This window comes from Garra rufa, unplaced genomic scaffold (assembly GCF_049309525.1).
Source record: "Garra rufa unplaced genomic scaffold, GarRuf1.0 hap1_unplaced_002, whole genome shotgun sequence".
In the NCBI taxonomy this organism is placed as follows: domain Eukaryota; kingdom Metazoa; phylum Chordata; class Actinopteri; order Cypriniformes; family Cyprinidae; genus Garra; species Garra rufa.
The window spans coordinates 13,317,059-13,340,454 of NW_027394277.1; the positions used below are offsets into that span (position 1 = coordinate 13,317,059).

The 23,396-nt window shown below is 36.5% G+C and overlaps 1 protein-coding gene and 9 non-coding genes across 10 annotated transcripts in view; 1 reads left to right on the forward strand and 9 right to left on the reverse strand.

Annotated features, from left to right (window-relative positions):
* Nucleotides 1-23,396, forward strand: part of LOC141305375 (uncharacterized) — a 566,500-nt gene that overhangs the window by 230,326 nt on the left and 312,778 nt on the right. The gene's annotated exons all lie outside the window — the stretch shown is intronic.
* LOC141306750 (5S ribosomal RNA) lies at nt 4,498-4,616 on the reverse strand. The gene has a single exon (XR_012345708.1). It is a non-coding gene; the product is annotated as a 5S ribosomal RNA (ribosomal RNA).
* On the reverse strand, nt 5,418-5,536 carry LOC141305488 (5S ribosomal RNA). Its single transcript, XR_012344453.1, has one exon. It is a non-coding gene; the product is annotated as a 5S ribosomal RNA (ribosomal RNA).
* LOC141306581 (5S ribosomal RNA) lies at nt 12,818-12,936 on the reverse strand. Its single transcript, XR_012345539.1, has one exon. It is a non-coding gene; the product is annotated as a 5S ribosomal RNA (ribosomal RNA).
* Nucleotides 13,021-13,139, reverse strand: LOC141305452 (5S ribosomal RNA). Its single transcript, XR_012344417.1, has one exon. It is a non-coding gene; the product is annotated as a 5S ribosomal RNA (ribosomal RNA).
* Nucleotides 20,465-20,583, reverse strand: LOC141308109 (5S ribosomal RNA). The gene has a single exon (XR_012347032.1). It is a non-coding gene; the product is annotated as a 5S ribosomal RNA (ribosomal RNA).
* LOC141308111 (5S ribosomal RNA) lies at nt 20,668-20,786 on the reverse strand. Its single transcript, XR_012347035.1, has one exon. It is a non-coding gene; the product is annotated as a 5S ribosomal RNA (ribosomal RNA).
* LOC141306544 (5S ribosomal RNA) lies at nt 21,588-21,706 on the reverse strand. Its single transcript, XR_012345502.1, has one exon. It is a non-coding gene; the product is annotated as a 5S ribosomal RNA (ribosomal RNA).
* On the reverse strand, nt 22,508-22,626 carry LOC141305571 (5S ribosomal RNA). The gene has a single exon (XR_012344535.1). It is a non-coding gene; the product is annotated as a 5S ribosomal RNA (ribosomal RNA).
* Nucleotides 22,711-22,829, reverse strand: LOC141308112 (5S ribosomal RNA). Its single transcript, XR_012347036.1, has one exon. It is a non-coding gene; the product is annotated as a 5S ribosomal RNA (ribosomal RNA).

Sequence of the window (23,396 nt, forward strand, 5' to 3'; positions counted from 1 at the left end):
TAGCATCTATGATCACTTGTAACGGCAAAAATCCATCTTTAAATTCATACAACACATCTTTGACTTGCCTTATCCCTACTTCCCACCATTTCTTAAAAAATAAAACTTGTCCATTAAAAACAATGTTACTGTTCAAGAAAATAGGTTGATTGAGGACCGTTTTTCTCCCAAATGGCTTAAAATCAATCTCCTTGAGAAAAAAACCCCAAGCAACTAAAACCTCTTTATAAAAATTTGGTATCCCCTCCATCATCCAATTTTTGAGTTTCATCCATAAAATGTTATCATTTAAAAATACATTCCCACATTTTGCTAAAAAATGTTTCATTGTAATTTTCCAATCTCCCTTTTTATCCATGTCCAAATATTTTTTAACCACCTTCACTCTCATACTTTTCTTTTTTAATTCTATATCAACAAGTCCCAACCCTCCCTCTTCTGGCCTTCCAATGAGTGTGTGGTATGCTATTCTTGGGGGTTTTTTCTCCCATATAAAATCCATAATATATTCTTTTACTCTTTTTTCCACCCATTTTGGCATTGAAACCACTGATAAAATGTACCACATTTTGGTTAACATTAAAACGTTCGCTATTAAAACCTTCCCTTTCAAATTCAAAATTCTTTTTTGCCAAAAATTCTGTTTTTCATTGCACCTATAACCTCTTCCCACATTCTGTCTGTTGCACTCTTCTCATCTTTACCTAGCGTTACTCCTAAAATCTTCATTTCTTGTACTTCTTTAAAACCCAGAACCTCTTTTAAATCAGACACTTCTCCAAATCTCATATAAACAGTTTTTTCCTCATTTACTTTTGCTCCTGTACCTTTACAAAACCTTGTCACCCTTTCCATTACATTTTCAACACTTTTATAATCTTCCACAATTAGTGTAGTGTCATCTGCATATTGAAATACTTTTGTTTCTTCTAGTCCCTCCTCAATTTTTATCCCTTTTATTTCTTTATCTTTTTGAATTAACATCCCTAGTGGTTCTGCTATCAGCGTATATAGCTGTGCTGATAATGGACATCCTTGTCTAATGGATCTTGTGACATTAAAAGGATTGGTTAAAAAGCCGTTACATTTTACTCTTGTCATTATATTTCTATATAAAATCCTTAACCACTCTTTAAAATTCTCCCCAAAACCAAAATGATCTAAAATCGAAAATAAAAACTCATGCTCCACTCTATCGAAAGCCTTCTCGAAGTCTAGGCTAATTATATATCCTTTCCTATTATTTTCCTTTAAAATACTCATTATGTCTCGTATACCACTTGTTGTATCCGCTATATCCCTCCCTGTCACCCCGTAGGCCTGGTTTGTCTCAATTATTTTTGGTAAGACATTCTTCAATCTACTTGATAAAATTTTAGCTAAAATCTTCAAATCTGCATTCAACATTGTAATCGGCCTATAATTCTTCAAACTCTTATTATCACCTTTTCTTTTATAAATCAACTTCATTAGTCCCATACTCATTCTTTGATCCAGCTCTTTTTTCTTAAATATTTCATCATACACTTCTTTTAAGATCTTACTTATTTCCTTCTTAAAAATCTTATAAAATTCATTCACTATTCCATCTATTCCCGGACTTTTGTTACTTTTTAGACTTTCTATCGCTTGTATTATCTCTTCTTCCTTTATTTCCTCGTCACAGTCTTTTTTGTCTTCTTCTTCTACTCTCGCTTTGATATGTTGCAGTAAGTAATTTTTGTTTTCCTCTTCTATACCTTCCTCTCTAAACAAGTCTTCATAAAAAATCCTTACTTCATTTAAGAGTAACTCTGTTCCTATTATGGACTCTTCATCTTTGTTTTTTAGTTCTTTTATTGTATCTGCCCTTCCCCTTCTTCTTTCTAGGTCAAAAAAAAATTTAGTACATTTTTCCCCTTCTATTGTGTATCTAGCTTTGCTCCTTAGTCTTGCCCCTTGACATTTTTCCTCTTCCATTTTCTTAAGCTTCTCTTCTAACTCTACTATTTTTTGAATATCCATTACCTTTTCCTTTGTTTCTTTTCTTAAACTTTCTCTAATTCCCTGTTCTTTAGCATTTTTGGCTTTTCTCATACCTTTACTAAATTCAATTGAATACTTCTTTATTTCATATTTTACATTTTCCCACCATATTCGTTTGTCTTCCCCATACATGCCATCCTTCTTTTCCTGTTCCATTAAATCATATATTCCCAATTTGTAATTCTCATCTTTTAAAATTCCAAAATTTAAAATCCACACCCCTGGTCCTTTATCCTCCTTGTTAAAATCTATTTTCCACCTTATCATCTTGTGATCACTAAAACTAGTGTCACTATAAACAATATCATCAATAAAATAATCTATATCCCTTGTACTTAAAATAAAATCAATTCTCGTTTGATTCAAAAAGTTACCAACCAAGCTCCTTCTAGTAAATTCTTTTTTGTTTTCATGTCTCTCCCTCCACACATCAGTCATGTTTCTTTCTTCCATTAAAGATACCAGCTCTTTTCTTCCCATGTCTGTTCTAAAAACCATTCCCTCCGCTATATCTCTTTTACTAAACACAGTGTTAAAATCTCCTACAATTATTACTGACTTCCATTTATCTATTATTCCTCTAATGTTTTCAAAAAACTCCCTTTTTTCTTTCTCTTCTGTTGGCGCATGAACATTCATTAAAATAAACTCTTTTTCCCCGTGACTTATTTCAACAGCATTACATTTTCCTTTTCCATCATTATATATTTCTTTCACTTTGCAGTCAATATCATTTCTTATTAAAATCGCCACTCCACTTCCTAACTTTACATCTCCATTACTATAAAACATTTCACCATTCCACATCTTTTTGACATTGTCAATTACCTCCTTTTTCCAGTTCGTTTCCTGAAATACAATAATGTCTTCTTTCTTGCATAGTTCTAGAGTATTTTTCAGTTTGTTCATATTCATTAATCCTCTTGCATTCCAGCATACAAAATTTAAAACCATACTGTACAAAAATAAATAATTAAAAACAGTCATTCTTGATTATCTTCTCCATCTTCCCCACTCAACACCTCAATTTTATTCTCTGAATACTTAAGTCTTTTCCTTTTTGCCATTTCCAAATTAGGTATTACCTTCAGTTGTTTTCTCCGTGGCATTATTCCCAGTCCTCTGTCCTTTTGGTTCTTTATTCCTTCCTCTCCTGTCAGTTCTACTACAATCAGTTCTCCTCCCCTTGATAGTGTTTCTTCCGCTGATTTCTCTTCCTCCATTCTTTCCTCCTGATCTTCTACTTCCTGTTGCTCTTCTTTTTCTTGTTCTTTACTAGTCCCATGTCCCTCTCTTCCAGTTATCTCGTACTGCTCTTCCTCTTCGTTTGTTTCTTGGGTTTCTGTAGTGTTGTTATGCATCTGCCCGTTCATTTGTTGCTCCTCCTCTTCCTCGTTGTTCTGCATCCAGCATTCACATTTGTTTAGCGTTTTAAAACAGTCTGGACACTTCACTGCATTGCATTCCCGTGCAAAATGACCATGCTCCTCACATTTGCGACACTTAAAGTCTGGACAGTCCTTCAGGAAATGCTCCGGGCTCATACACAACCGGCAGGTTTTAACCTGCTTATTGTGTATCACCCGAAAATGCTGAGTTCCTTCTGCTGTCTCAAACCGCGTACTATATGGGAGCGACGCCACCTCTCTTGGGAATTTAGCTTTGATGAACCTTGTTCCATCTTCAATATCCGTACCTGGATAACATCTCCTCTTCATACTTGAGGCAGGGATAACTCCCCACCCCTCCAGTTTCGTTATGATGTCGTCGTCACTCAGATAGACGGGTATATGCATAAATGACACCACATACTCCCTGTCTTCCAACTTCCTCACTTCACAAATGTGTCCATTGATATCCAGTCCATTTAACAGTTCATCACAACATTCCTCAGATTCCATTGTTACCTCATATTGTTTCTGTTGTTTCGGGCGCACCGCCAAAATTCCCTTCACACCGATTTTCTTCGTTATTGCTTTAATGATACTCTCTGCATTGCCATCTCTTGTTTCACTCACATCAATAGTTATTGTTGCCTCTTTCCTGTATAGCCTCTTTGTGCTGCTTATGATCCTTTCTCGTTGTCCTAATTCAGTCCTTTGTTCTTTTGCCATCTCTATCTCTGCCGCCATTTCCTTGTTGCTGCCGTGTAGTCCGTCCGAATCACTCATACTTGCGAAAAAACAACAAACACAAACCACTTCCCAGACAGCACACGGCTGCTGGTTAGTGGTTTAAAACAAAAAAACTTACTAACACAAACCAAAACTTATTTTCACTCACACTAACCAAATAAATCGAGAAGGTAAGAGTATCTCTCTTTCCAAACTGCAGTCACACACTTCCTGGTTTGCTCTAGGGCGCTCTCAGGGTGGTGTGGCCATAAGCGAGGGCTGCTCCAAAAAGTGGGCTATTTAAAGATCAGCCTCCGTAAAAGCCAGCATATTATATAAATAGTGAAGAAAAGGCAAAAGCTTACAGCACCTGGTATTCCCAGGCGGTCTCCTATCCAAGTACTAACCAGGCCCGACGCTGCTTAGCTTCCGAGATCAGACGAGATCGGGCGCTCTCAGCGCGGTATGGCCATAAGCGAGGGCTGCTCCAAAAAGTGGGCTATTTAAAGATCAGCCTCCGTAAAAGCCAGCATATTATATAAATAGTGAAGAAAAGGCAAAAGCTTACAGCACCTGGTATTCCCAGGCGGTCTCCCATAAAAGTGTAACAATCGGCCTTATCAGCCGAGTTACAAGACTAAAATGGGGTCAGATTTAACTGTGAGAGATGACTAGTGGTTAAAAGAATGAGACATAAAAGAAAATTGGTTTAAATAGATTTGGTGTATATACAAGGTTCACATAAAAGACTTTAAAACAACACGATAAAACTAGGTAAACTCTGTTAAAAGAATACAGTTCATTTGTCCATACCCTAAAAACAGGTAAACTCTGTTAAAAGAATACAGTTCATTTGTCCATACCCTAAAAACAGTCCAAGAACCCCAGTGTGTTGATAAGTCCAATGTGAGTGTCCACCAGTGTATATACAATCCACAGAAAGTGTAATCCAAAGTTTGCAGGTGGTGAATGGAAAGGTGAGCTCTAAAATTAGCAACTCCTCAATCCAACAGTTTGGTGACTGTCCTTTGTTTGTCATGCTGCTCTCTTATACAGTTGTACTTCCTGCTTCCTGTCATGTGTCTAGTCACATGACAGGCCAACCATCCATTTATTAAAGACACATACACTTAAAATGTTAAGAGTAATAAAATGGCCTAAAAAACATGTAAAACACTTAAAACTCTATAATACATGTAAATGATTGTAATAAATAGAGCGGTAAAACACGTCTTTCTAAAAGCCAGCATGTTATATAAATAGTGAAGAAAAGGCAAAAGCTTACAGCACCTGGTATTCCCAGGCGGTCTCCCATCCAAGTACTAACCAGGCCCGACGCCGCTTAGCTTCCGAGATCAGACGAGATCGGGCGCTCTCAGCGCGGTATGGCCATAAGCGAGGGCTGCTCCAAAAAGTGGGCTATTTAAAGATCAGCCTCCGTAAAAGCCAGCATATTATATAAATAGTGAAGAAAAGGCAAAAGCTTACAGCACCTGGTATTCCCAGGCGGTCTCCCATAAAAGTGTAACAATCGGCCTTATCAGCCGAGTTACAAGACTAAAATGGGGTCAGATTTAACTGTGAGAGATGACTAGTGGTTAAAAGAATGAGACATAAAAGAAAATTGGTTGAAATAGATTTGGTGTATTTACAAGGTTCACATAAAAGACTTTAAAACAACACGATAAAACTAGGTAAACTCTGTTAAAAGAATACAGTTCATTTGTCCATACCCTAAAAACAGGTAAACTCTGTTAAAAGAATACAGTTCATTTGTCCATACCCTAAAAACAGTCCAAGAACCCCAGTGTGTTGATAAGTCCAATGTGAGTGTCCACCAGTGTATATACAATCCACAGAAAGTGTAATCCAAAGTTTGCAGGTGGTGAATGGAAAGGTGAGCTCTAAAATGAGCAACTCCTCAATCCAACAGTTTGGTGACTGTCCTTTGTTTGTCATGCTGCTCTCTTATACAGTTGTACTTCCTGCTTCCTGTCATGTGTCTAGTCACATGACAGGCCAACCATCCATTTATTAAAGACACATACACTTAAAATGTTAAGAGTAATAAAATGGCCTAAAAAACATGTAAAACACTTAAAACTCTATAATACATTTAAATGATTGTAATAAATAGAGCGGTAAAACACGTCTTTCTAAAAGCCAGCATATTATATAAATAGTGAAGAAAAGGCAAAAGCTTACAGCACCTGGTATTCCCAGGCGGTCTCTCATCCAAGTACTAACCAGGCCCGACGCTGCTTAGCTTCCGAGATCAGACAAGATCGGGCGCTCTCTTTTTTTTTTTTTATCTTTTTTTTATTTTCAATTCACAAATTTTCAATTACAGTTTTCCATCACATTCACACTCACTCAACACAATTTGTTACATTCATATGAGTCATCTTTCAATTGACATCCATTATTTTGCACAAAAAAAGGAAAATACAGATACATAAATGAAATATACAAGAGATATGTCTACTACCCTTCTCAAATCAAATGATTGCTTCCTACCAATTAAAGCAGATTTTCCCACCCACATCTTGATATATGAACTTATTTGTGTCTATAAAAAATTCTTTTGCCTTTTTCTCTCCAAACTTACAAATCAACTCCACATCTCTTTGTGTTATTAACTTAAATATATCTTTAACTTTCATCGTCCTACCCTCAAAATGTGCATAGTTCCTTCTTAGAACCACTGCTAGTCTAGCATGACTTAAAAGAAAATTAATTAGACAGATATCCCTTTTTTTCCTTTTCCCAACAATTCCAAACAAAAATATTTTCCCCCATTCCTCCTCTGACTTCACTTGCACACCCCAGTTTTCTATTAATATACTTTTAAGAAAATCAAAGAAACCAACCAAAGCTTCACATCTCAGAAAATAATGTAAAAAACTCTCATGGCCATTATCACACACATCACACATCACATTGACATCATTGTTTATTTTATTTAACACCACATTCGTGTAAATTCTATTATGTCTTATCAGAAAGTCATTGTTCTCACAATCAATACTGTTGTATTTTATATTTAGGTTTGACCAGATTTTTTTCACATCCAGATCCTCAAACACTTTCTTCCACACTTTTTCTGCCGCTGGTTCTTTTATAACATCACCGATTAATCTCCTGTATACATTCTTTACACTCATATTCTTAATTTTGTACTTTTCACCATTATCATGCACATACATCTCTGGCATACATTGCTCTTCTTTAGAGACACATTCACTTTTAATCACCTTAGTCCATTGCAAGGGTATACTTGTTTTAATTTTGTCATATATTGTATTCACTTTCTCTCTATTCTCCATTCCATCTAAATCACACACAGAATCATAAATGCAGTTATCTCTAAGAAATCCTGGAATAACTTCGTACATTATATCCTTTACTTGTTTTATGCCCCCTTCTATAAATTTATGTTCATACAATGTTTTATTTTTATACTTAATTTTTTCATTCAGAAATAGTGGCAGATTTTTAATCACATTTATATCTTCACACTCATACTCTAATTTGGGTAGGAAATGCCTCCATGCCTCTAAAACCTCCCGATATATTTCTGGTATTCCTCCCGTCATTGATTGCTTGAAGCCCATGTACCAACCATTATCTCCTATTCCTCCCACGTCATCAACATACTTTCTTAAGAACTCCTTCCATCCATAATCCCATCTCCCTCCCATATATTTTATTACCGTTTTTATTCTCATTGCGGCTCTTTTTGTTTCTAAGTCCATCAAGTTTAAACCCCCTTCCCATCTCTTACCCACCAATGTTTTCTGTGCAATTTTCACCCCTTTGCCGCCCCATATAAAATCACCTACAATTTTATTCAATTCATTCAACACCCACCCTGGCATTTCCATTACACTCATCACATACACACATACTGACAATAACAGGCTATTTACCACTATTACTTTCCCATTTAATTTCAATTTTCTCCCTTTCCATGCTGCACATACTGTTCTTATTTTGTTAATCACCCCGGTCCAAGTCACATCTCTTGCCTCTTTGCTTTGCACCCCTAAATATACCCCTAATACTTTCACATATCTTTCCTCCACTCTTAACCCTACCTCTACTCTCTCTACCTCCCCTATATACATTAGTTCTGATTTCTCCATATTTATTTTTGCCCCTGATGCCTTCCCATACCTCTTCACTATCTCTAAAACTCTTTTTACACTGTTTCCTTCTCTCACTGTGATTGTAGTATCATCTGCATATTGGTTTATAGTACACATCCCTCCATATGGCAACTCAATGCCCACTACTCTTTTATCTCTCTTAATTAAAGTAGCTAGAGGCTCTACTGAAATGGCATACAATAATGCAGACAGGGGACATCCCTGTCTTACTGATCTTCCTACATCGAACTTGTCTGTTAGCACTCCATTTATTTTTATGCAACTTTTTGCTTTTTCATATAGTCTTCTTATCCATCCTATCACTTTCACCCCAAATCCAAACTTCTCTAATACCCTAAATAAATATTTGTGTTCCACTCTATCAAAAGCTTTATTCCAATCAATCCCTAATACTATCCCTCCCTTCTCATCTCGTTTCATATGCTCCATAACATCCCTAACGGTCCCTATCGTGTCCGCTATATCCCTGCCTGGTATACTGTAACTCTGTGTTGGTTGAACTATACTTCCTATCACTCTTTTCACTCTATTCGCTAAAACTTTAGTCAGTATTTTATAATCCACATTTAATAGACTGATTGGTCTATAGTTCTCCATATCTAATCTATTTCCCTTCTTATACACTAAAGCTATCACTCCCTCCACCATTCTATCTTGCACTACTCCTGTTCTTTCTATCCCCTTAAAAACTTCAACTAGAATTGGTGCTACCCCTTCCTTATATGTTTTATACCATTCAATACCGATCCCATCACTCCCCGGACTTTTTCCATTTTTCAACCCCCCTATTGCCTCTTTCACCTCCTCTTCCTCTATCTCCTTATCACACCATTCCCTATCTTCCTCACTTAGAATATTCCCTACACTTTCTAATACTTCCTCTATGATTTTCTCATCTGCTCCTCCCCTCTTGTATAAATCTTCATAGAATTCTTGCACTCTCTCCAAAATCTCTACGTAGTCTTTTGTTGTTTTGCCTTCCTTTGTATTTATTTCGTTTATATATGTTTTACTTTGTCTCCTTTTCTCTAGCCCTAAGAAATACCCTGTACATTTCTCACCTTCTAATGCATATTTTGCCCTACTTCTTAGAATTGCTCCTCTACATTTCTCCCTCTCAAATTTCTCCAGTGCTATCTTAGCCTCTATATATTTTTCCATACTATATCCTTCTTCATCTTCAGCCTTGTTTAATTCTTCCCTCAATCTTTCTTTCAGCAACTCTTCTTCCTTCTTCATCTTTTCCCATCTTTTCTTACTATATTTTATACTGATGAACTTAATCTGGTCTTTCATTTTCTCCCATCTTTCCCCTATTCTGTCATCTAATCCTCCCTCTCTTTTATACTCATCTATCTTCTCATTTTCTCTATTTATTAGATCCTTCATCTGTATCTCATATTCTTCCTCTCCAATGTATCCTGCATTCAATATCCACATCCCTCCTCCTACCTCCTCACTCCCTATCTTAATTCTGAACCTAACACCATCATGATCACTTAAACTATTTCCTTGATGCCTTGTCCCATCTATGTATCTAATGATTTCCTCCTTAACTAACACTAAATCTATTCTACTCTGTTTTAATATACCTTCTTTTAATTGCCTCCTAGTAAATTCTCTTTTTTCTGGATTTTCATACCTCCACACATCTATTAACCCCTTCTCTCTCATTATCTCCATCAACATTCCCCTAGATTTCTCCCATCTAAATTTTACGCCCTTGCCCACATCTAATCTGCTACATTTTATATTAAAATCCCCCACTACAATACATTTCCCCACAACTAATTCTTTTAATTCTTCCAATATTTCCCTCCTATCTACTTCTATATTCGGAACGTATATATTTATTAATCTAAAATCTATATCTCTATATGTAAATTCAACTACCAAGATCCTTCCCCTCTGATCTTTATATACCTCCCTTATACCTTTGACACTATCTTTTTTAAAAAGTACTGCCACACCTCTTGCATTTTTTGCTCCATTATTATAATAAATATCCCCTCTCCACTCCTCTCTCATCTCTCTCACTTTATCCTCTTCCCAATTTGTCTCCTGTATACAAATTATATCACTCCTATATGTAAATAATAACTCTTTCATCTTGCTTTTATTCCTTAACCCATTTATATTTATTGAAGTTACAGTGGCCATGAGAGTAGCTAAAGAAAACTAAATAAAATTGAAAAACAAAACCACATATAATTAAATAAGGCATCAAATACCTGCCCGTGGTTCCTTGATCTGTTCACTCTGTTCTCCGTCCGTCTCAGACTTCCTCTTTGCACTGAGTCTTTTAATCTTTGCTTTCAGTCCATCTTTTTGTCCCCCATTCCTATTTTCTTCACCTTTACTTTCTTTCAGTTCCTGTTCCATCTCTTTCTTTTCATCCTCTTTACCTTTTCCTTTCACTTTACTTTCACCTTTGTCTTCCTCGCTCTGTTCCGACTGTTCCATCTCCTCCTCCTCGCCATCCTTTTCACCCTTGCTCCCAATTCTGTCTCGCCGCTCCATTTTGCTTCTTTTTTCACCAGCCTCAGCTCCATCTTTACCTCCCCCGCTCACAACACCAGCCACTTCCACTTCTTGTTCCTCTGTCAGATCACTGTACCTCCTTTCATCATCTTCTTGTCCAACTACTCGCTCTCTCTCTAATCGCATCCATTCTTCACAATCTCTTGCATAATGTCCTCCTCCACCACATTTGAAGCACTTTAATTCAGGGCACTCTCTGAATATGTGCCCTGGCTTGATACAAAGTCTGCAAACACGTACTTGTCTATCATGGATGACGCGAAAATATTCGGTGCCTCTCAGAGTCTCAAACTTTGTGGAGTATGGAAGTGAACATACCTGTTCCGTAAAACGAACCTTTAAGAACCGGGTTCCATCAGCTATATCCGTTCCAGGCCATAACCGACGTTTTATTGGTGAGAGTGGTCGTACTCCCCACTCTTGTAGTTTGAAGAGTATCTTCTCATCCTCTAAGTATACTGGCAAGTTTATAAAAGACACCACCATGTCATTATTCATAACTTCCCTTGCATGCACCATCACTCCTTGTACTCTCACGCCATCCATTAGTTTATGCTTTGCCTCTTCATCCTTCATTGTGAGTTCATACATCCTTTCACCTCTCACTCTGCAGCCGATCACCTCTCCACACTCCTTCTTTACTCCCCTCAGCAAATCCATCATGGAAATCTTTTCTGTTCCCTCCACTTCCACCTCCAATGTCAGGTCTTTGCTATATTTTCCTTTTGTTCCTCCTTGCACTCCTTGGTTGTTTTCTTCTCTTTCTCTCTGCAGATCTCCTGTGACTTTGTTTGTTTTCTGCTGCTTTTGAATCACTACTTGGTTGTCTTTTCCACTTCTTTGATCGTCCTCTTCATTCTTTCCATTGCTACCTTTTATCATTGTTGTTTGCACTGTTTCTTTGTCTGCAGCCATGATGTGCATCTGCAGCATGCTTCAACCAGGAAGAGTCCAAAAAGTCCCCCACACAGCCTAAGCTGTTGGGGGAAGTGATCAGGGTTAACTCTGACTTTCCAACAACGAATTCCCAAAGTCCAAAATCAAAAAGAAAAGTAAGTATTTCAGAAAAGAGATTGTCAAACAAATGGATTCAGAGAGTATCTCTGCACTGCAAACCTAGCACTACCTGCTGGCTCTCTAGCGCCCTCAGGGTGGTATGGCCGTAAGCGAGGGCTGCTCCAAAAAGTGGGCTATTTAAAGATCAGCCTCCGTAAAAGCCAGCATATTATATAAATAGTGAAGAAAAGGCAAAAGCTTACAGCACCTGGTATTCCCAGGCGGTCTCCCATAAAAGTGTAACAATCGGCCTTATCAGCCGAGTTACAAGACTAAAATGGGGTCAGATTTAACTGTGAGAGATGACTAGTGGTTAAAAGAATGAGACATAAAAGAAAATTGGTTTAAATAGATTTGGTGTATTTACAAGGTTCACATAAAAGACTTTAAAACAACACGATAAAACTAGGTAAACTCTGTTAAAAGAATACAGTTCATTTGTCCATACCCTAAAAACAGGTAAACTCTGTTAAAAGAATACAGTTCATTTGTCCATACCCTAAAAACAGTCCAAGAACCCCAGTGTGTTGATAAGTCCAATGTGAGTGTCCACCAGTGTATATACAATCCACAGAAAGTGTAATCCAAAGTTTGCAGGTGGTGAATGGAAAGGTGAGCTCTAAAATTAGCAACTCCTCAATCCAACAGTTTGGTGACTGTCCTTTGTTTGTCATGCTGCTCTCTTATACAGTTGTACTTCCTGCTTCCTGTCATGTGTCTAGTCACATGACAGGCCAACCATCCATTTATTAAAGACACATACACTTAAAATGTTAAGAGTAATAAAATGGCCTAAAAACATGTAAAACACTTAAAACTCTATAATACATGTAAATGATTGTAATAAATAGAGCGGTAAAACACGTCTTTCTAAAAGCCAGCATATTATATAAATAGTGAAGAAAAGGCAAAAGCTTACAGCACCTGGTATTCCCAGGCGGTCTCCCATCAAAGTACTAACCAGGCCCGACGCTGCTTAGCTTCCGAGATCAGACGAGATCGGGCACTCTCAGCGCGGTATGGCCATAAGCGAGGGCTGCTCCAAAAAGTGGGCTATTTAAAGATCAGCCTCCGTAAAAGCCAGCATATTATATAAATAGTGAAGAAAAGGCAAAAGCTTACAGCACCTGGTATTCCCAGGCGGTCTCCCATCCAAGTACTAACCAGGCCCGACGCTGCTTAGCTTCCGAGATCAGACGAGATCGGGCGCTCTCAGCGTGGTATGGCCATAAGCGAGGGCTGCTCCAAAAAGTGGGCTATTTAAAGATCAGCCTCCGTAAAAGCCAGCATATTATATAAATAGTGAAGAAAAGGCAAAAGCTTACAGCACCTGGTATTCCCAGGCGGTCTCCCATAAAAGTGTAACAATCGGCCTTATCAGCCGAGTTACAAGACTAAAATGGGGTCAGATTTAACTGTGAGAGATGACTAGTGGTTAAAAGAATGAGACATAAAAGAAAATTGGTTTAAATAGATTTGGTGTATATACAAGGTTCACATAAAAGACTTTAAAACAACACGATAAAACTAGGTAAACTCTGTTAAAAGAATACAGTTCATTTGTCCATACCCTAAAAACAGTCCAAGAACCCCAGTGTGTTGGTAAGTCCAATGTGAGTGTCCACCAGTGTATATACAATCCACAGAAAGTGTAATCCAAAGTTTGCAGGTGGTGAATGGAAAGGTGAGCTCTAAAATTAGCAACTCCTCAATCCAACAGTTTGGTGACTGTCCTTTGTTTGTCATGCTGCTCTCTTATACAGTTGTACTTCCTGCTTCCTGTCATGTGTCTAGTCACATGACAGGCCAACCATCCATTTATTAAAGACACATACACTTAAAATGTTAAGAGTAATAAAATGGCCTAAAAAACATGTAAAACACTTAAAACTCTATAATACATTTAAATGATTGTAATAAATAGAGCGGTAAAACACGTCTTTCTAAAAGCCAGCATATTATATAAATAGTGAAGAAAAGGCAAAAGCTTACAGCACCTGGTATTCCCAGGCGGTCTCCCATCCAAGTACTAACCAGGCCCGACGCTGCTTAGCTTCCGAGATCAGACGAGATCGGGCGCTCTTTTTTTTTTTTTTTTTTTTTTTTTTTTTTTTAATTTATTTATTTATTTAAAACATGTTAATACATTTTAAAAACAGTCTGAATCACATTCTGGCAACAATACATTAAATCGAAACCATGTCATTTCAATAAATGGGTTATCATTTACAAAAATTTTGACAAAAACATCTTTCTCTTCATTCATATTACAGTAATCAAACAAAACATTTAAAATAAAACACATCTTCACCTTAAAAAGTTTGCACACAGGTATTTTTGTTTTCTTTTGTTTGACAAAATTTCTTCTGCTCCAAATTACAAATCTAGCAATGGTTAATATCAAATTTAAAAAACACACATTCTTAAAATTACCTTTAGAACCAAATAAAAACATTGTTTCCCATTCTTCATCAATACATCTTTGTTCTACTCCCAATTTACTTGTCATTTCTTTTAATTTTTTTATAAAACATTTTAACCCTGTGCATTTAAAAAAAATATGTATCAATCCTTCATCTTCCCTATTACATACCTTGCATATTGCATCACTTGCCATTCCAAATTTACACAGTCTCATTTCACTTAATAAACAATTATGTCTTAAAATATAATCAAAGTTTTCTAAAATTGGACTTTTCCACCAAGCTCTTAGATTTTTCCATATTTTCTTAGTTTCCATACTTGGGTACAATCTTTGCCAATATCCTTCTGCTTTTGGTGTGATAAAAACATCTTCACATAAACAAGAATAAAACATCTTTAAAATACCATCTTTAAAAGCATGCTGTTTGTCATTACTTTTAAAATCAATCATCATTCCATCATTACCTTTTGTTTCTTCTGTACCTTCTATAATATTTATCCATTCTTCCGGTATTACTTCTTTCATTTGTTTGTATTGTTTTTCTAAGACTGTTTTAGTTTCATTGTCATAATTTTCTACAATTGCGTCTCTTATTACTTGCACCGGTACAAAACCAGGTATCACTTCATACAAAATATCTTTTATTTGCTTTATCCCCGCATAAAACCATTTTTTATAAAAAATGGTATCATTTCCCTTTTTAATTTGATTATTTAAAAACAATGGTTGTCTTAAAATCTCTTCCCTGGTAAAAGACGTACAAACAACATGCTTTCTAAAATCACCCCATGCTTTTACAACCTCTTTATAAAACTCTGGTATTCCGTTCATCATGTTTTCTTTTAGCTTCATCCATAAAACATCATCTCCCATTTTTCCACATTTATTTAAAAAATAGTTCATTACACCCTTCCACGCATATTTCCCATGTTTCCAGTATTTATTAACAGTTTTTATTCTTATACTTTTCATTCTTATTAATGGATCTATTAGTCCCAACCCTCCTTCCTCCACCTTTCCAATTAGAGTGTCATAAGCAATTTTCGATGGTTTCCCCTCCCATAAAAAGTTTAAAACAATAGATTTGATTTTTTTATACACCCATATAGGCAAACTCACAGAACCCAATACATACCACATTTTTGATAAAAACAAAGAATTAATAACTAAAACCTTCCCTTTTAAAAATAATCCTCTTAATTTCCAGAAATTTAATCTCTTCTCCATTCCTTTTAAAACCTCCTCCCATACCACTTCTCTTATTTCATTTTCATTTTCTCCAACCCTTATACCTAAAATTTTCATACTCTTCTTTTCTTCCTTAAATTGCATTTTATTCAGCAGATCATTCGGTAATCCAATTTTCATGTATGTAGTTTTTTCTTTATTAACTTTTGCCCCTGTTCCTTTACAATATCTTTCTAAAACTTCCATTGCTTTATCCATACTTTTAATATCTTTTACAAACAATGTCGTGTCATCTGCATATTGAAATATTTTTTGTTCTGATTCTTCTCCTTTTATGCGTATTCCTTTTATGTTCTTTTCCTGGTCTACTGCCAGTCCTAAAGCTTCAGATACTAAAGTGTATAATAATGCTGACATAGGACACCCTTGTCTGATTGATCTCGTTATTTTAAAATCTTTAGTTAAAAAACCATTCACTTTTACACAACTACTTATATCTGTATATAAACATTTTATCCATTTTAAAAAATTCTCCCCAAAACCAAATCTCTCCATCACATGTATCAAGTATTTGTGTTCAACTCTATCAAAAGCCTTTTCTAAATCCACACTTATTATATATCCTGTTTCTTTCTCCTCCTTCATGTACCATATCATATCTCTTATATTGTTAATGACATCAGTAATATCTCTTTTTAGAACAGCATATGCTTGATTTGTAGTAATTATATTTGGTACTACTATTTTCAATCGATTGGCTAAAATTTTGGCTAATATTTTATAATCTGTATTCAACATGCTTAGTGGTCTGTAGTTTTTCAGGTCTCTCTTATCACCTTTTTTCTTGTAAATTATTTTCACCATACCTTTCTTCATACTATTCGTTAAATTCCCTTTTTTAAAATTATCTATAAATATTTCATTTAAAATTGGACATAACACATCTTTAAAAACCTTATAAAATTCAGCTGTTAATCCATCTATTCCTGGACTTTTACCATTTTTCAGTTGATCAATTGCAATTCCTATTTCTAATTCCGTAATCTCACTCTCACACATTTCTTTGTCTCCCTCATTAACTTTAACCTGTATTTTACTTAATACAAATTCCTCATCTTCTAAAACTATCTCATTTTTGGTAAATAAATGCTTATAGAATTCTCTGACTTCTTCCAAAATTCCTGTTTTATCTTCTACAATCCTCGCATCTTCTGTTTTAATACTTTTTATTATATCTGCTCTCTGTCTTGTTTTTTCTAATTCATAAAAATATTTCGTACTTCTTTCTCCTTCTACAATGTCTTTCGCCCTACTTCTTATTATTGCTCCTTTACACTTCTCTTCTTCTATTTTCTTTAATTCTTCCTGTAATTCTATTATCTTATCAATATTTTCATCATGCTCATTTACTTTCCTCATTTCTTCATCCCACTCTTTTTTGATCTTATTTTCTTTCATCTTTTTGACTTTTTGCCATTTTTTTGAATATTCCATTGAGAATTTTTTTATTCTTTTTTTTAGAATGTCCCACCAAAAGCCTTTTTCTATTTCATACATTTCCTCATTTACACTATTAATTATTATACTTTCTATTTCCATTCTGTATATTTCATTTTTTAGAAGTTCTGCATTTAATATCCACACCCCTGGTCCTTTATCAGCCTCATTAAAATTCATCAATATCCATAAAAAATCATGATCACTCTCACTATAATTTTTGTAAGACGCCTTAGTGACATAATATGCTTCCTTTTTCTTACATAAAAATAAGTCTATTCTACTTTGCTTTAGAACTCTATCAACAATTTGTCTTCTTGAATATTCTCTTTTCATACCATTCCTCTCTCTCCACACATCCACCATATTATATTTCTCCATTATGTTATGTAGTTCATTCCTCCCTCTATCTCTTCTAAATCCCATTGAATCATCTACATCAATTCTCTGTATTACAGTGTTAAAATCACCTAACACCATAATGTTGTCATGTTTTTCTATTAACTCATTCATATCCCTGTAAAAATTAAATTTATCTCTTTCATCATTTGGTGCATGTATATTACACACTTTCATTTCTTTTCCATTACACACAAATTTAACAATTATTATTCTTCCCTTTGTGTCTTTATAATCTATATTTACTTCTTCAAATACTCCTTTTCTTATTAAAATAGCTACCCCTCTCTTCCTTTCCATATCACAGTTACTATATATTTCTCCGTTCCATAATTTTCTAATTTCATCACTTATTTTATCTTCCCATTTCGTTTCTTGTAAACATAGCACATCACATTTTTTGGTCAGACACATTAATCTTTCAAACTTTTGACATTTGGATAATCCTCTAGCATTCAGCGATACAATTGATATAGAGCTCATTAAAGAAAAGATTGGAAAAACCAAAACCCACCATTCAATCCGTTTCATTGTCTTTCAAAAAAGTATTTTTTACTTCACCCATTTCAGCTTTCCTCCTCTCCAGTCTTTCCTTTTGCTCTTCTCTTCTTATCTTCTGCCTTTTAAGAACCTGTTGAATGTCTAAGCCATCTTTTCTTGTTTTTACACATCTATTCAGTCTTTCTTTTCCTTTGTTTTCCATTCCACGAATTTCCCCCCCATTGTCTGCTCCTCTTACCTCAGTCAGTGTCTTTATTCCCTTATCCTCAGCTTTTTCTTTTTCTTGTCCTTTTTCGTAGTCCAGTTCATTAGTGTCCACATCGTCCTGTTCCTTAGAAAATCCTTCTTTAATCAAATTTATATCCTCTTTGTTCGCTCCTCCTCCCATCTCCATTCCTTGTTCTTCATCTTCCTTCTTTTCTTTATTCTCATCTATGTTGTTGTTCTCCTCTTCCTCGTCATCTTGTTTCTCGTCCTCTCCTTGCGTCTGCCTTTGTGAGTCATTTAACCTCTCAATTGTTGTAACTCCCATTACCTCTTGTATTTCCATTCCTGGATCTTCATTTTCCTCGTCTTCTATCTCGCATCTGCATCTTAACATTGTCTTTTGGCAGCCTTGGCACCGCAGGACTTTACAGTCTCGCGCATAATGCCCCTGCTCAAGACAATTTCTGCATGTGAATTGTGGGCAGTCCTTTTTTTCATGCTCCGGACTTACACAGATCCTGCATGTCTTCACTTGATTATCGTGAATCACTCTGAAGTACTGCACTCCTTCTTCAGTCCTGAAGCTTGTGTTGTATGGTAAAGACGTCACCTCTTGTGGAAACTTTACCCTCAAAAATCGTGTTCCGTCTGCCACCGTTGTCCCGGGATGATATCTTCTTCTTAGTGGTAGAATGGGAGTTACACCCCAATTGATTAGTTTTTGACTGATTTCCTCATCTTCTATATAGCTGGGCAGACTCAAGAAAGACACCATTCTTTCTGTTGCACACAATTTCCTTATCTCACATTCTTGTCCGTTTATCATTATTCCATTCAACAGCAAATCACAGTCCATCTCACTTTCCATAGTCATTTCAAAATCATAATTATTTTTTCTTCTCAGTCCGATCAATTTTCCCATTCCAACTTTCTCTTCAACTGCTTTAATTATCATTAGTATTGTTATATTTTCTATATCTTTAACAGTCATTGTTAATGTTGCTTCTTTCTTGTATTCCCTCTGATACCTTGTTTGTTTGCTTAATTTCTGTATCATTTGTTGTCGTTGAGATAAAACATTTCTTTTTTCTCCAACTTCTTTCTCAATTCCAATACCTTCAGTTGATTGTAGATCTCCTTTTCGTTCTTGTCCAGTTGTTTTTCTTTCTTGTTTCCTCCTTGAAACCACCGTCGCCCACGTTTCATTATTGTTTTCTCCATGTCTTTCATTTATATTCCTTTCAGTTATGTCTGCAACAAATCCTGGTTCCGCATTTCCCATCTCATGTTGTTTTACCAGTCCGTGTTCTTTGTCCATTAAATCCATATTTTGGTTGTCTCAAACCCCAAACAGAAAGACCTGTTTGGGGTTAAAAAAAACCTTCCTCAAAAAAAACTTTTTCTAACTAAAAAACAAACAAAATAAATGTGAAAAAACACCCAGAAAAATGGTGAGCCTATCTCACCTACTGCACACTACAAACTGCCAACTCACTTCCTGTTTGCTCTCTAGCGCCTCAGGTGGGGGTATGGCCGTAAGCGAGGGCTGGTCCAAAAAGTGGGCTATTTAAAGATCAGCCTCCGTAAAAGCCAGCATATTATATAAATAGTGAAGAAAAGGCAAAAGCTTACAGCACCTGGTATTCCCAGGCGGTCTCCCATAAAAGTGTAACAATCGGCCTTATCAGCCGAGTTACAAGACTAAAATGGGGTCAGATTTAACTGTGAGAGATGACTAGTGGTTAAAAGAATGAGACATAAAAGAAAATTGGTTTAAATAGATTTGGTGTATTTACAAGGTTCACATAAAAGACTTTAAAACAACACGATAAAACTAGGTAAACTCTGTTAAAAGAATACAGTTCATTTGTCCATACCCTAAAAACAGGTAAACTCTGTTAAAAGAATACAGTTCATTTGTCCATACCCTAAAAACAGTCCAAGAACCCCAGTGTGTTGATAAGTCCAATGTGAGTGTCCACCAGTGTATATACAATCCACAGAAAGTGTAATCCAAAATTTGCAGGTGGTGAATGGAAAGGTGAGCTCTAAAATTAGCAACTCCTCAATCCAACAGTTTGGTGACTGTCCTTTGTTTGTCATGCTGCTCTCTTATACAGTTGTACTTCCTGCTTCCTGTCATGTGTCTAGTCACATGACAGGCCAACCATCCATTTATTAAAGACACATACACTTAAAATGTTAAGAGTAATAAAATGGCCTAAAAAACATGTAAAACACTTAAAACTCTATAATACATGTAAATGATTGTAATAAATAGAGCGGTAAAACACGTCTTTCTAAAAGCCAGCATATTATATAAATAGTGAAGAAAAGGCAAAAGCTTACAGCACCTGGTATTCCCAGGCGGTCTCCCATCCAAGTACTAACCAGGCCCGACGCTGCTTAGCTTCCGAGATCAGACGAGATCGGGCGCTCTCAGCGCGGTATGGCCATAAGCAAGGGCTGCTCCAAAAAGTGGGCTATTTAAAGATCAGCCTCCGTAAAAGCCAGCATATTATATAAATAGTGAAGAAAAGGCAAAAGCTTACAGCACCTGGTATTCCCAGGCGGTCTCCCATCCAAGTACTAACCAGGCCCGACGCTGCTTAGCTTCCGAGATCAGACGAGATCGGGCGCTCTCAGCGCGGTATGGCCATAAGCGAGGGCTGCTCCAAAAAGTGGGCTATTTAAAGATCAGCCTCCGTAAAAGCCAGCATTTTATATAAATAGTGAAGAAAAGGCAAAAGCTTACAGCACCTGGTATTCCCAGGCGGTCTCCCATAAAAGTGTAACAATCGGCCTTATCAGCCGAGTTACAAGACTAAAATGGGGTCAGATTTAACTGTGAGAGATGACTAGTGGTTAAAAGAATGAGACATAAAAGAAAATTGGTTTAAATAGATTTGGTGTATTTACAAGGTTCACATAAAAGACTTTAAAACAACACGATAAAACTAGGTAAACTCTGTTAAAAGAATACAGTTCATTTGTCCATACCCTAAAAACAGGTAAACTCTGTTAAAAGAATACAGTTCATTTGTCCATACCCTAAAAACAGTCCAAGAACCCCAGTGTGTTGATAAGTCCAATGTGAGTGTCCACCAGTGTATATACAATCCACAGAAAGTGTAATTCAAAGTTTGCAGGTGGTGAATGGAAAGGTGAGCTCTAAAATGAGCAACTCCTTAATCCAACAGTTTGGTGACTGTCCTTTGTTTGTCATGCTGCTGTCTTATACAGTTGTACTTCCTGCTTCCTGTCATGTGTCTAGTCACATGACAGGCCAACCATCCAATTATTAAAGACACATACACTTAAAATGTTAAGAGTAATAAAATGGCTTAAAAAACATGTAAAACACTTAAAACTCTATAATACATTTAAATGATTGTAATAAATAGAGCGGTAAAACACGTCTTTCTAAAAGCCAGCATATTATATAAATAGTGAAGAAAAGGCAAAAGCTTACAGCACCTGGTATTCCCAGGCGGTCTCCCATCCAAGTACTAACCAGGCCCGACGCTGCTTAGCTTCCGAGATCAGACGAGATCGGGCGCTCTCAGCGCGGAATGGCCATAAGCGAGGGCTGCTCCAAAAAGTGGGCTATTTAAAGATCAGCCTCCGTAAAAGCCAGCATATTATATAAATAGTGAAGAAAAGGCAAAAGCTTACAGCACCTGGTATTCCCAGGCGGTCTCCCATAAAAGTGTAACAATCGGCCTTATCAGCCAAGTTACAAGACTAAAATGGGGTCAGATTTAACTGTGAGAGATGACTAGTGGTTAAAAGAATGAGACATAAAAGAAAATTGGTTTAAATAGATTTGGTGTATTTACAAGGTTCACATAAAAGACTTTAAAACAACACGATAAAACTAGGTAAACTCTGTTAAAAGAATACAGTTCATTTGTCCATACCCTAAAAACAGGTAAACTCTGTTAAAAGAATACAGTTCATTTGTCCATACCCTAAAAACAGTCCAAGAACCCCAGTGTGTTGATAAGTCCAATGTGAGTGTCCACCAGTGTATATACAATCCACAGAAAGTGTAATCCAAAGTTTGCAGGTGGTGAATGGAAAGGTGAGCTCTAAAATTAGCAACTCCTCAATCCAACAGTTTGGTGACTGTCCTTTGTTTGTCATGCTGCTCTCTTATACAGTTGTACTTCCTGCTTCCTGTCATGTGTCTAGTCACATGACAGGCCAACCATCCATTTATTAAAGACACATACACTTAAAATGTTAAGAGTAATAAAATGGCCTAAAAAACATGTAAAACACTTAAAACTCTATAATACATGTAAATGATTGTAATAAATAGAGCGGTAAAACACGTCTTTCTAAAAGCCAGCATATTATATAAATAGTGAAGAAAAGGCAAAAGCTTACAGCACCTGGTATTCCCAGGCGGTCTCCCATCCAAGTACTAACCAGGCCCGACACTGCTTAGCTTCCGAGATCAGACGAGATCGGGCGCTCTCAGCGCGGTATGGCCATAAGCGAGGGCTGCTCCAAAAAGTGGGCTATTTAAAGATCAGCCTCCGTAAAAGCCAGCATATTATATAAATAGTGAAGAAAAGGCAAAAGCTTACAGCACCTGGTATTCCCAGGCGGTCTCCCATCCAAGTACTAACCAGGCCCGACGCTGCTTAGCTTCCGAGATCAGACGAGATCGGGCGCTCTCAGCGCGGTATGGCCATAAGCGAGGGCTGCTCCAAAAAGTGGGCTATTTAAAGATCAGCCTCCGTAAAAGCCAGCATATTATATAAATAGTGAAGAAAAGGCAAAAGCTTACAGCACCTGGTATTCCCAGGCGGTCTCCCATAAAAGTGTAACAATCGGCCTTATCAGCCAAGTTACAAGACTAAAATGGGGTCAGATTTAACTGTGAGAGATGACTAGTGGTTAAAAGAATGAGACATAAAAGAAAATTGGTTTAAATAGATTTGGTGTATTTACAAGGTTCACATAAAAGACTTTAAAACAACACGATAAAACTAGGTAAACTCTGTTAAAAGAATACAGTTCATTTGTCCATACCCTAAAAACAGGTAAACTCTGTTAAAAGAATACAGTTCATTTGTCCATACCCTAAAAACAGTCCAAGAACCCCAGTGTGTTGATAAGTCCAATGTGAGTGTCCACCAGTGTATATACAATCCACAGAAAGTGTAATCCAAAGTTTGCAGGTGGTGAATGGAAAGGTGAGCTCTAAAATTAGCAACTCCTCAATCCAACAGTTTGGTGACTGTCCTTTGTTTGTCATGCTGC